A 12,810-nucleotide genomic window follows, 5' to 3' on the forward strand; every position below is an offset into this window, starting at 1 on the left:
GACAGTGATGAAATATTACGTATAAGACTCTCACAACAACTAGTTAATTTATAATATAACATATACATTTGTTTCTTCTATAATGGAAGCTGCTTATTTAAAAAAGTAACTACATAATACATTCATTAAACCATAGATGAGGGCTCGACATACTGATTTGACTTTTTGTATTAGTAAGATAAGATGGTTTTTTATATTTTCAAGATAAGGTAGTTTATTTATCTTTATGTGGGACAGAGATAACAATTTATTGACAACTAAATTTAATTTAAATGTTTTAAATTTAATATAAATGAATAAAACACTATAAATAAAGTCAAATTTTATAAAAGTAACAAGTGTATTATGTAGACTATAAGAAACCTAAATAAATAAAACTTAATATTTTTCATTTAATATTTAGTGATATGGTATAACTTTATTTATTGATATGATTCTCTACCTTATCCATATAAATAAATTTATATACTCCATCATAATTCCTATACAAATAAATTAGACAGAAAGCAACTTTCTAAAAAAAACAAATCTTTTTGAACTGGGCTGAGGGGGAGAAACATAAATCAAAAATTATTTGATGTTGACCTTCAATAGATTCACCAATATAAGCCATGGGTAAATTTTCAAGAATTAAAGCTTGAGCACCATGTGTGAATTACCCATGAAACTAGCATGCGTAGGAGCCACTAAAGGCATAACTAAAGAAGAACAATGACTAATTCATCAGCCAACATATTTCCAAAAAGTGAAAATCTAAGTGATATCAATTTTGTGAAATCTTGCAGGATGTTGATTGGTAAAATTATTGGAGTTGATCAAATTTATTTTCAAAAATAATTCAATATTTTTTTTTGCTATACTGGCATAGAAATTAGGCGATGGATGTCAGTAAAGCTAGAGAAACACTAGTGTTTATATCATTGGTGGGGTTACAAAAAATATAACTAATGTTCCTTTATTTTTTAAGAGTAAGAAATCTCGTGTCCAAAAATTAATTTACAAGCAAGTTATTCCTACCTCTTCCCTCCGTACAGACTCTAATCATGTCATCATGTCATAAATTAAAGAATTTTCTCTCCTTTTTCTTTATTTTATTATTATCCATCTCAAATCCTCAAACAAGAGCTAGTTAAATATGTCTCCCTTTATTATTATTTTTTATTATTTTTTCAAATGTACATGTATGCTACCTAATGTGCTTTCCCAATTCAAATATATCCATCTCTCCTTCCCCAGCTCTTCCCTTCCTCTTCCTACTTTTCTTAACCCAAAAATTCTTAAAAAGCTTAAAAAATGCAAAGAAGGTCATAAAGGACATAATAAAGGCTTATACATAAATATGTCCTTATGATGATATTCTATTATTTCATCTCCATAAATAAATATGGGGAGAGAATGTGTGTCATACTAGGATAATAAATGAGATCACTATCAAACTAAAACTTTTCTTTTCATTCAACAAGATGGTAGTTGGGTTGATAGATCTCTTGCTATATTATTCATGAGGGGGATGAAAGGAAATTAGGGAGGCCTCTATGAGTGGCTAGTTAGGTCATGTGTCTTCTCAAACGCATCTAATATGTTCATGAAGATCATGACCCATAACCTTAAAGAATATATTATCTAGGAAAATTTGTGGTTGTCTACTTTGATGATATCTTACTTTATAATTAGTATCTAGAGGAGCATGATTCCCACTTGAGGATGGTATGTTATACGTTGAAAGCACACAAATTCTATACTAATAATAATAAGTTTTCATTCAATAAGCATCATGTCATACTTCTAATATCATTTTTTATTTCAAGGATTCTCTCTCTATAGATCCTGAAAATCAATTTTAGAATTAGAATCCCAACCCCCCAGTATTAGATTAGGACATGGACTGGACTACTACATCTTTGTTTCAAGATCAATTCATCAATTCCAATTATGGCTCCAATGAAAGAATTTTTATTTATTATAAACTTTGATTTTATATCTGAATCCCAAATCAATTCTGAAACAATCAAATTCAAGATGGCCCAAGCACCAATCCTTGAAGTACTGGATTTTTCTTAAGTTTTTGAAATTGCATGTGATGCATTTGGAATTGGTAATGGTGTAATGGTGCATCAATTGCATCATCCTTGCCATTAGATTGAGAAATGAAAATGAAATGAAATTATATATAATATATTATATAATCCATACTACACATGTTGAACTTCATAAACAAGCCTTCTCATTGGTCTATCTTCACATTTCTTTCACTACTCTTTCCTATGCCATTCCATTTAATTTCATTTAAATATTTTAATTTGAAATTGGAAAATGAAATGAACATGGAAAATAATACTAATGCTATTATAATCAAACAAAACACAAGAAACCAAGGGTAAATGGTAGATAAAAAATAAAAAAAATAATTATAAAATTTTTTATGCTTTATAAGAATTAGAATTTAATTCCTACAAAGCCCTCAAAAACCAACCCAGATTAGCATCTTAGTGGTGATTTTCCTAAAAATTTTAGGAAATGTATCTGGGAGGCCGTTTCTGGACATTTTGGCAAACATAATACCGTAAACGAAGTATAGGAATCATTTTACCGGCCTGGTCATAAGTGCCATGTTTCTCAAATGGTCCCACTATCGTACTTGTATTATACGTAAAAATGTTAAATAAAACATTGGGTCATATTCCCCTTTCCCTGTTCCTACAAAATCTTGGAAAGATATTAGCATAGAATTTATATTAAGGAGATGTGATTATATTTTTGTTATTTTTTTCTCGACAATGGCTCACTTTCTTGTGTATCTTAAAACTGCAGATGCAACACAAAATCTCTCATATTTTATTTAATGAAATTTTCCACCTTCATATTATTCCTAAAACCATTGTTTCTGACTGTGATGTAAAATTCATGAGCTATACTTGGAAAACGTTGTGGCATCACATGGGCACCAAATTCAATTTTACATCTGCTTTTCATCCTCAATTAAATGGTCAAAATGTAGGATGAAACCACCGTCTTGGAAATCTTCTTCGATATCCTCTGCATGAACATCATGGAACTTGGAATTATCTACTTCCTCACATTAAATTTTAAAAGTTCTGTAAATCGATCCACCAAAAAATACTCCTTTTATAATTGCCTCTAATTTTAATCCTTGAAACCCACTAGAGATTCATCTAAAAAACATGCATGTCCAAACATCCTTTTTTGCTGAATCCTTTATCCAAAATATTCATACCTTAATGTCAAGATTGAAAAGAAATTATCTTTGTGAAAAGAGGTAGATGAAATTGGCTGAATCACATAGTAATTTTAAAGAATTACAAAAGGGTGATCTTGCAATGATCTTGTTGAATCCAGCTAGGATATCAAGTTATATTATAAACTTTGTTACCTAGGTTCTGGGCCCTTCAAAATTTTAAAGAAACTACGGGCAAATGCCAACATTATTGATAAATCTGAAGATTAGGGTATGTGTTCTATGTTCAATATATCTTTTAATTGAGTGTAGAATATTTCCCAATATTCCTAGTGAGCTAGTTGAGCCTTCCCATTTTCTTCAAAGTGACACAAACCCCATTCCACCAAACATTAAGCCTTCAAGTGAGAAAGAGAAAACTGATTATATTATCACTGATCATTTGAACTCTACTCCAAAAGGTCGCCAACATAGGTTTCTTGAGAAATAGGTAAACAGACCGATTCTGAATACTAGTTGGATCTCATAGGCCAAGTTACTTCATCTTTCACCCCACTTGAGGGAGCATTCTTTTACAATACCATAGAGATCTTCGTCAGATATGAATTCTTCAAACACATGAGGAGTTGATGGGACTCAATTTGTTTGTACTCCCTTGTTGTCTGAACCTCATTCTAGTAAGGAAACTTTGACGATGTCGAGGATGATGAAAGAAAACTTGAACTTGAAGATCAAGAAGAAGAAATTTTGCTTGAAGACCTAGAAGAAATGACATAAGATGAAGACATTACGGTGGATATAGCCTATTGGGTTCTATGCCTTGGTTCAACCATGGAAACATGATTCCATGATGTGGAAGAATGAAATCGATTCATAATAGATCTTTAAAATCAATACATCAAATTTACCTTTTGGGGAACTTGTTCCACCCTTGACCTACTCTCATTGAGATCATTCTAAAGCCGTTCACATGTCCGACCTCTAGAAGTATCCATGTGATCACTTGGCACTTGGATCTCCTCTTCTTCTTCTTCAACTCTCCTTGAAAATATTTCAGATCTTCTCACCATGAAGACACTCTCCTTGGTTGAGTGGAGAAGAGAGTATAATGGATAAGGGGGCTCTCAATTCTGGCTGGGCTGGGTGCTTGAAATTAGTGACAATTCCCTATTTATATTTCACTTAAGTTTTTCTCAAAAACCCATAAAGTAAAATATATTTACCAATGCCCTTCTGATCTTATGTGTGTGACCCTCTAGGTCCATGTATCATTCTAGTTAATAACTTTAGTGGCCCTATAACAATTATTGGACAACCTTATTAATAAACTATATCAACATATAGATTAATTAAAGGATCAATTTAACCCAATCCATAGGTAAGTATTCAGCCCATAGGGTGCCAAGCTATACCTCGTGCTTTAGAAGATACCGAGTAGTGTTTGAACTTTCCCATGGAACCTTAACCATCATTGGTTACCGTATATGTATAATATATCATCCGTGCAAGACTCTCAAATGACTTAGGGTATGGTTGATCATCAAACCCTAATTTGTCATTCGATTAAACTGTTGTATAATGGGGATCATTAGAGAACTCCTCTAATATCCTCACTACCCTGGCCAGGGATTATCTGCATTTTCTTCATGGAATCTCCTCTTATACTAAGATCAGATGGTATTGTCTTGACCACTGAATCACCTTCGTGAGCTTCTCACTATATCCGAGCTATGACTTGTTTATAACCCATGATTATAGGCTCATAAGTTGTTGTCAAGATGTATTCGTCCATTCACAAGATGTCCTTAGTTTCTCAGGTTAGTGGATCACTTATACAATCATTAATGAATCAACCTGATTGACGTTTAAGTATAATACCATTCAGGGATCCATACGGATCAATTTAGTGAACTCTTTCTCCAAAGAGCACCAGCTATCTGTCCCTAGCGTCGCCACATTAATAGCCACAGGATCAGCTATACTTATCATATAAGTAGGATCAATTGGTTTTATTCTATCCACATACTTTGATGTCCATCTTGATTATCCCTTGAATAGAAATATCCAGAATACATGTTTAAAGACCAGTGATCTATGTATTATGACCTCATCATAATTCACTATGTCATTGCACGTATTCATGGAATTCATTATAAACATCACACTAGAATATTAATGAATGTTATATTATGATCTCATCATATTTATTCAATGAACTAAAATAAATATGGTGGTTTGATTGGCTTGACGGTCATATAATATCCATCAGAGCTTAGATGATATTGAGGATCAATTTAATAAAGATGAGACAAGTGATCTTGGTTATAAAATCAAGGAACTAGTTGGAGACTTTGATGACTTCTATGACTTAGAAGAAGAACAAGATGATGAAATGCAAGATCAAGAAAACAAAAAAAAAGAGCTAGAAAGCATTGATACTCATAAGGAAGAAGCATTTTATCATGAAGGAAATAGAGGAAACAAGAGGCCCAACATTAAGGGTCATTCAACATCAGAACAATCAAGTCATAGGATCCTTTCTCCAAGGTACCTCATGACACCTTAATTTCGAGATAATTGTTGGTCAATGATAATTGTTGATTTCCTTGAGTGGTTATGTGACCTTGTGATTCCATTTGTGAAACTTTGACAGGGCATTTTTAAACTTCGACTTCCACTAAGTTAGGGATATCATATTTGTTTCCTACTTTGTTCTTGTTAAGTCCCTAGCTCACATATTCAGTCACATTCTTTATATTTCACCTACCCTTCATCCATCTTCTTTATTTCCATATTTTTAGATAGGAACCTTACGGCGCATGATTCCTTGATGCAGAATTGATATTTTGTGTTTGTATGAGAAGAGAAGAATGACCATTTTTACTTTCATGAGGGAGGAAAGTTAGTGGGAAACCACCACTTGTGACTGAGTGATTAGAAGAAACAAGAAAGAGCATCACCTAGATTATAGTATCATACCTGATGAGAAGTAGGATTCAATCTTCCTTTCCACCAGCCCTATCCAAAATCATTAAATAGGCTTTCATATGCACTCTAGCATTACATAGGTATAATCATACTTTGAGATATGGTTAATATCTTAATCACTTCAAGCTCATGGTGTTACAATCACAAGGTGAATGGATGATCCAAGGGAAATTAGAGGCCATTACTGAGGGACTAGGAATAATATAAATTTTGGGGGGTCTGATAAAATGCATTTTTAGTAGGTTAATCTGATCATATTTTCACAATTTTTTGTATTAAATCGATTATATATGCATGTTATCAAGCTTAAAATGATTAAATATATTTTTTAGAATGATGTTCTGAATTCTTTGCAATTTAACATATTTTAGAGATTTTTATGACAGCATATTCTTAAATAATGTAATTTTCTGAGTCAAGAAATGATTTTCCCTGAAATTTTAGACATTATATCGCAAGGATATGAATTTTTGAAGTACATATATATATCAAGCTTATATTTAATTTAATATGAATTTCTGATTTGTTAAGCTTTTTTTGCAATGCCACATGTCGCCGTTTGATTTGTTAAATGGTAAAATAACAGCAATTAATGTTAATGATTGGTTGTTGTCAATCATTAAACCTAGTTAATGATTGGCATCAGCCAGTCATTAATATAAACTGTTATGGCATTGCGATTAGCGATGCCATTATGGCCTTTATTACTAATGAATCTATTTCTTTTTACTTTAATTTCAGGGGTGATGTGTCCCAAGAAAAAATATAACTTTTTTCACAACAAACTTGATGTAAAAGCAACATGGATACATGGCGTCATGTGTACGTGGTGACACACGTGTACACGTAACACTGATGTGTTAGTTTGTCATTGGAGGAAAAGAGAGAGGATGCTGACATGGCACACGCTAACACGCAACCACATCACTCCTCCTCTTATATTTAAGTATTATTATAAATATCGTTCATTGCTCTTTTTTTTTTTAACATGACACGTGGTGCAACAAGATCTGTTCATCGCGGATGATGAGGACACATCTGAGCCAATCATCACATTAAATGTCATCACGAGACAAAACCCTAACAGAATGACATGACAGCGCTAACAAAGATGTGGAGAGATAAATCTTTTGATTAAATCAACAACTAGGAGTCATCCAACTTTCCGGCCTGATATCTAACAATCCAGAATCCAATCATGCTTAGATTTTATGAGTAGATTTTCTATATGTCCTCTATTCATCCATATAGTTTTATCTATAAATTGACCCCCAATATTTGTAAAAATATCTTTAAGCTCACTTCCTCCTAGAGAGGTAGAGTGAAGAAGGTGAAGTTTTGAAGGTCCATCAAGTTTTTTCTTGGTGTCTCTGGTGCTTGAGAGTGTCAACATAGAAGTGGGGAGGCAGATCTGCATTAGGAAGATGCCTCGCTCCCCGTGGAACATAGGGATCTAAGGTTAGCCTCTTGCCTTAAATTGATTAATCTTCAACACATTTAGTTAGTCATTTATCACTTTCATCTATCATCATCCTTATCTATCATCACCTATCATCCACCACACGTACCACCTTCACTGTAATGATCTCCTCGCGTGCCCTTCTCTTATCATTCAAGAAAACACAAATCACTATCTTCCCCATTTCACTCATCACGATCATCTTAGTTCACTCCTTCGTTATCATGTTTCATCACATCATTTCTATCCCATATTGCCTTCACACCCTCTTATATTTTATTACACCCTAGGTTAGAAAACCCTAAATTGGATATCTCTCATCATTAACTCTCATCTCACCATCACCTCTTCATGCCATCTTACTACTCTCTAGTTTCACAAGCTTGAACATCATCCATTACTAGTATGATACTCGTCCCTTCTTCCTAAATTACTTTTACATCTTTTATGATCACTACCTTCGTCCAAACATTATCTATTAAGATATATGTAGCCTTTCGCCCCTTTTTGAATTCACCCAACAGAGGGAGCTCTTTCCCTAAGATTCATTCTCCATGGAGATGACTTTTACTCATCACTATTTAATCCAATAATATTATGAGTAAAGGTTTATATTTTGATTAAACTCAAGTTCACATTGGCATAATTTTACAATTATTTTGAGTTTATCAAACATCATTTGTGAAAGCAGTCACATCACATCACCCATCTGAGATCCTCTGTCACCATCACGTCACCCATCATGGGTATTCATCACATCCCTGGCAATGTCACAGGTCTAAAAAAATTCACACATCACCTTCACATCATTTGTCACAAATATGTCACTGAAATGAAGTTTCAATGTATCTTGATTATATTCAACCTAATTGAAAGCTTTTCTTTCCATAAGAATCCCCCCAGAGCGCCTTCTACTTCCAATAGGCCATGAGTTAGATCATAATAATTCTAAACAAATCCATATGAAGTAATTCCATTTTTTCATGGGGTCCATATGGAGACCAAAGATCTTGAGCAACCAATCAGGCAGAACAACCCAAAAAAATCAACCAATCTCCCTCCAAGTTAGAAGTACCACTTTCAAAAACTATAAGTGCTTTCCTTACCTGAGTTATTGTATATAAAAATAAGTGTACCATATTTGGGGATATTACTTAGAAGTGCATTTTTTGCAACAACACCTTATTTATCTTATAAAAGGATCCAATGATCGTAAACCAATCCGATCAGATGTCACAAATCCCAAGTTTGTGTATAAATGACTTATTTTGTGTACTTCTAATTAATATGCATGTTTCATAGGGGCTACAAGATCATGTGCATTGGAACCAGAATCCATTGTTATGGAAAATATGATATATATAATCCAAGAAAAGGAAGATGGTATTGTTTTGGCATCTAAAATATGATATAGGAACATATATCAAATGGTTGTGGACAGGGGCAATGCTGGAATTTGATATCAAAATCTGAAAAGGAACATATATCAAAATCTGATAAGTTATTTTTAACTTTTTCCCCGTATTGAGAAAGTTAAAAAACAATGTATATATGCTTAATTATTGTTCTCACATAGAACTTTAAATACATTATTTCTTGATGAATACACTAGTGGAAAGTGGGCAGGAGAGATTGGACTTCCACCATGGACTTAGAGGTAGACGAATCTGTATGTGAGTCCGGGCAGGGGTTAGTCGTTCCCTATTGACTCTGCCATAGAAAGTCTAGCCTTAGTTTTTTTGGAATTTTGTATTTTTTCTCATCAATTCATATCTTAACCATGCAATAAATTCTTCTGTGCTCTCAGAAAAATGGAGAAACTAGAGAAAATCAGCAGTACATTTTCTGAAGGTCATGGACACCTTTGATGCCAAAATTAAAATAATTCCTCCATTGAGTTTGAATAAAAATACCTCATGGCCATCTAATTTTACTATTTGCAGTCATCCTTTTCTCTAATTTTCTGAATTACTGTCTCTATCTAATTTTATTATTAGACACAAAAAAATTTCTATGCCGAATCAAAATTCAATTTATTTTAAATGATATGAAAATGGTAAGGGAAATAGTAAGCGGATGATGTCCAAATGTATACCATCAATGTGTAAAAAAAATGACAAAAAATATAATCAAACTTGATTGATAGATTATTAAAATTAACCTTTAAACTTTTTTTCCTGATGTTCTTGAAAATATGGAGCCCGTAGAGCAGTTAAAAGATGGTGAATCTGGACTGGATACATTTAGTGTCTTCTATGTAGATCCAATTCATCGTAAAAACTAATTAAAATGATGAGTAATATGTCTGACTTGAATCTTGAAATTTTAATTTAATATTTTTTTACAAATGAACAAATTCAGTAAATTATCACAAAATGGCTGAATGTGACTAGTTCCAGGGGTAACATATACTAACTATATGATGGTGATGAATTAATAATGTATATGAAACACTCGGGGTTCTTTTTATATCAAAGAATTGAGACATTATCAGTCATCTGTGGACCTGAATAAGTTTATATACTGTCATTATTTTACCAAATACTGTTATCATTATTTGTAATCCATTTTATTCCAAGAAATATAAATATTTAAAGGCATATTATTAAATTCAGTTTATTCATTATCTTCCCTTTATTTTCTTCCATTTCAAAAAAAATACTATTCTTCTTTGGTCTTTTCTCATAGAACTTTTATATTTAAAGATAACTGTTTCTAACTAGCGGTGATATAAATATGTATCATTGTAAGGTTAATTTTTGTAGGCCACCAAAGGCTCTAATGGATGGATTATCAGGCAAAATCATCTCCATCTGTTAACCACAACATTCATTTGAATATTGGCTCCAACTAAGACCCTTTAGAGGTCACCAATAACCCTTTTTGAGTTTCACCCTCAACCCTCTCTTTAAATTTTTATGGCTTTCACCCTGAGATCATAGAGTGCAAGAAATGAATATAACAAATCATATGTACAAACACTAGTCTGGGGTATATGCATATAAGTAGATCATGGAACATCTCAGAGGAGAATTGACACTGGAGTTTATGCATATTTACAGGCACTGTTCTGGGGTATATGCATATGACAATATCCAAACCTCCAGATGAAGACAGAAGCCACTATTTGTATGAAGATCAAGATCTGATATGGGTATTGTAACAACTGATATCTGTTATCATCATCTGATATCGGGGTATCAGTTTTCCCCCATTTGATATATTGATATCAGATGGGAGAATCCTACAATACATATCGCTAGAATTACAGTTTAATGGAAGGAAAGTCCAGTGCAAGTGGACCTCAGGGATCGAATGAATAGATCGATTATTGGTGGATCAAAATGCATGTCCATTCGATCTGATCGAACTACTCGATCGACCACTGAGAGCGTCCTAGGTAGAGCTAGAAGATCGATCCGAACAGGTAGAAGAATCGGGAATCGATGTTCGGCCAGATCGAACAGTTCGAGCAAGTCGATCTGAGAGAGAGAGGGAGAGACAGAGACAGAGAGAAGGAGAGGGAAGGGCAGAGAGAGACTGAGATAGAGCGAGAGAGAAGGACAGAGAGAGACTGAAGGAGAAGGAGAGGGAGAGAGAGAAGGGCAGAGAGAGAGAGAGGGCAAGAGAGAGAGAGCGAGAGAGAACGGCAGAGAGAGCGAGAGAGAACGGCAGAGAGAGACTGAGAGAGAGCGAGAGAGAACGGCAGAGAGAGGCTGAGAGAGAGAGAGAGAAGGGCAGAGAGAGACTGAGAAAGAGCGCCAGAGAGAAGGGCAGAGAGAGAGAGGGCAAGAGAGAGAAATAGACTGAAAGAGAGAGAGAGAGAGACAAAGGGAGAGAGAGAATCAGAGGGGCCGATTAGGCTAGAGAAAGAGAGAGCGAGAGATAAGGGGAGAGAGAGAATCAGAGATGGAGATAAGGCTAGAGAGGGAGAGAGCGAGAGATAAGGGGAGAGAGAGAATCAGAGAAGGACATAAGGCTAGAGAGAGATAAAGCGAGAGAGAGAATCAGAGAATCAGAGAAAGAGATAAGGCTAGAGAGATAAAGAGAGAGAGAGAGAGAGAGAATCAGTGGGGGAGATAAGGAGAGAGAGAGACTGAGAGAAAAAGGGAGAGAGACTGAGAGAGAGAGCGAGAGATTGACAGATAGCGAGACAGAGAGAGAGCCAGAGAGAAAGATAGCTAGAGAGAGGGAGATATAGCGAGCAAGAGAGAGAGACTGAGAGAGAGAGAGAGCGAGAGATTGACAGAGATAGCGAGACAGAGAGAGAGCCAGAGAGAAAGATAGATAGAGAGAGGGAGATACAGCGAGCAAGAGAGAGAGCCAGAGAGAAAGATAGCTAGAGAGAGGACATATAGCTATAGAAAGAGAGAGAGAGCCATAGAGAAAGAGAGAGAGAGGGAGACTGAGGGAGAAGGGGAGAGAGAGAAGGAGAGAGAGCGACTGATAGAGACTCTTAGAGAGCGAGAAAGAAGGGAAGAGAGAGATTGACAGAGACTGAAAGAGAGAAGGAGAGAGAGAAGGCAAGAGAGAGAGAGAAAGTAATAGAAGGAGAGAGAGAAGCTGAGAGAGCAGGAGACAGAAAAAGAAGGCGAGAGAGACCAAGAGGCAAACTAAGAGAGAAAGAGGGAGAGATGAGAGAGACGAGGAAGAGAGTTAGCGAGAGAGAATCCTAGAGAGAGAGACCGTAAGAGAGAGAGCGCGGGAGAGGGAGAAAGAGAGTAAGCGAGAGAGAATAATACAGAGAGAGAGACCGCGCGAGAGAGTGTGGAGAGGGAGAAAGAGAGACAAAGAGAGAGCTAGAGGGAGAGAGAGAGAGAGAGACAGAGACAGAGAAAGAGAGACAAAGAGAGCTAGAGGAAGAGAGAGACAGACAGAAAGAGAGACAAAGAGAGAGCTAGAGGAAGAGAGAGAGACAGAGACAGAGACAGAGAAAGAGGGACAAAGACAGAGCTACAGGGAGAGACAGAAAAGAGACAAAGAGAGAGCTAGAGGGAGAGAGAGAGAGAGAGACAGAAAGAGACAGAGACAGAGACAGAGAAAGAGGGACAAAGATAGAGCTAGCGGGAGAGACAAAGAAAAAGAGACAAAGAGAGAGCTACAGGGAGAGAGAGAGACAGAGACAGAGAAAGAGGGACAAAGTGAGAGCAAGAGGGAGAGAGAGAGA

The sequence above is a fragment of the Wolffia australiana genome, chromosome 16 (assembly GCF_029677425.1).
Source record: "Wolffia australiana isolate 7733 chromosome 16, ASM2967742v1".
NCBI classification, from domain to species: Eukaryota; Viridiplantae; Streptophyta; class Magnoliopsida; order Alismatales; family Araceae; genus Wolffia; species Wolffia australiana.